This window comes from Argentina silus (genome assembly GCF_951799395.1).
Source record: "Argentina silus genome assembly, chromosome: Y".
In the NCBI taxonomy this organism is placed as follows: domain Eukaryota; kingdom Metazoa; phylum Chordata; class Actinopteri; order Argentiniformes; family Argentinidae; genus Argentina; species Argentina silus.
Window position 1 is genome coordinate 40,028,523 of NC_139654.1, and position 2,500 is coordinate 40,031,022.

Here is a 2,500-nt window from a genome sequence, read left to right on the forward strand (position 1 = left end):
GACAGACAGACAGACAGACATGCAGGCAGGCAGGCAGGCAGGCAGGCAGACAGACAGACAGACAGACAGACAGACATGCAGGCAGGCAGGCAGGCAGGCAGGCAGGCAGGCAGGCAGACAGACAGACAGACAGACATGCAGGCAGGCAGGCAGGTATGCAGACAGGCAGGTAGGCAGACAGGTAGGCAGACAGGCAGACAGGCAGGCAGGCAGACAGACAGACAGACAGACATGCAGGCAGGCAGGCAGGCAGACAGACAGACAGACATGCAGGCAGACAGGCAGGCAGACAGACAGGCAGACAGACAGACAGACATGCAGGCAGGCAGACAGACAGACATGCAGGCAGGCAGGCAGGCAGGCAGTTAGGCAGACAGGCAGGTAGGCAGACAGGTAGGCAGACAGGCAGACAGGCAGGCAGACAGAGAGACAGACAGACAGACATGCAGGCAGGCAGGCAGGCAGGCAGGCAGGCAGGCAGACAGACAGACATGCAGGCAGACAGGCAGGCAGGCAGACAGACATGCAGGCAGGCAGGCAGGCAGGCAGACAGACATGCAGACATGCAGGCAGTCAGGCAGGCAGACAGAAAGACAGACAGGCAGGCAGGCAGGCAGACATGCAGGCAGGCAGGCAGGCAGGCAGACAGACAGACAGACAGACAGACATGCAGGCAGGCAGGCAGACAGACAGACAGACATGCAGGCAGGCAGGCAGGCAGACATGCAGGCAGGCAGGCAGGCAGGCAGGCAGACATGCAGGTAGGCAGACAGACAGACAGGCAGGCAGACAGGCAGGCAGACAGACAGACAGACAGGACAGACAGATAGACATGCAGGCAGACAGGCAGGCAGACAGACAGACATACAAACAGATAGACAGAAAGGCAGGCAGGCAGACAGACAGACAGACAGACATGCAGGCAGACAGACATGCAGGCAGACAGGCAGGCAGACAGACAGACATGCAGGCAGGCAGGCAGACAGACAGACAGACATGCAGGCAGACAGACAGACATGCAGGCAGGCAGGCAGACAGGCAGACAGGCAGACAGACAGACAGACAGACATGCAGGCAGGCAGGCAGGCAGGCAGACAGGTAGGCAGACAGGTAGGCAGACAGGCAGACAGGCAGACAGGCAGGCAGGTAGGCAGACAGGCAGGCAGACAGACAGGCAGGCAGACAGACAGACAGACATGCAGACATGCAGGCAGTCAGGCAGGCAGACAGACAGACAGACAGGCAGGCAGGCAGGCAGACATGCAGGCAGGCAGGCAGGCAGGCAGACAGACAGACAGACAGACATGCAGGCAGGCAGGCAGACAGACAGGCAGGCAGACAGACAGGCAGACAGGCAGACATGCAGGCAGGCAGGCAGGCAGGCAGGCAAACAGGCAGGCAGGCAGGCAGGCAGACAGACAGACATGCAGGCAGGCAGGCAGACAGACAGGCAGGCAGACAGACAGGCAGACAGGCAGACATGCAGGCAGACAGGCAGGCAGACAGGTAGGCAGACAGGTAGGCAGACAGGCAGGCAGACAGGCAGACAGACAGACAGACAGACAGACAGACAGACAGACAGACATGCAGGCAGACAGACACACAGACAGACATGCAGGCAGGCAGGCAGGCAGGCAGACAGGCAGGCAGACAGACAGACAGACATGCAGGCAGTCAGGCAGGCAGGCAGACAGACAGACAGACATGCAGGCAGGCAGGCAGACATGCAGGTAGGCAGACAGACAGACAGACAGACATGCAGGCAGACAGGCAGGCAGACAGACAGACATGCAGGCAGACAGACAGACATGCAGGCAGGCAGGCAGGCAGGCAGGCAGACAGGCAGACAGGCAGACAGACAGACATGCAGGCAGGCAGGCAGGCAGGCAGACAGGTAGGCAGACAGGTAGGCAGACAGGCAGGCAGACAGACAGACAGACAGACATGCAGGCAGGCAGGCAGACAGACAGACATGCAGGCAGACAGACAGACAGACAGACAGACAGACAGACAGACAGACAGGCAGGCAGACAGGCAGGCAGACAGGTAGGCAGACTGGTAGGCAGACAGGCAGACAGGCAGGCAGGTAGGCAGACAGACAGACATACATGCAGGCAGACAGGCAGGCAGACAGACAGACAGACATGCAGGCAGACAGGCAGGCAGACAGACAGGCAGGCAGGCAGGCAGGCAGGCAGACAGACAGACAGACAGACAGACAGACAGACATGCAGGCAGGCAGACAGGCAGGCAGAGAGACAGACAGACAGATAGACATGCAGGCAGACAGGCAGGCAGACAGACAGACATACAGACAGACAGACAGAAAGGCAGGCAGGCAGACAGACAGACAGACATGCAGGCAGACAGGCAGGCAGACAGACAGACATGCAGGCAGACAGGCAGGCAGACAGACAGACATGCAGGCAGGCAGACAGACAGACATGCAGGCAGACAGACAGACATGCAGGCAGGCAGGCAGGCAGGCAGACAGGCAGAC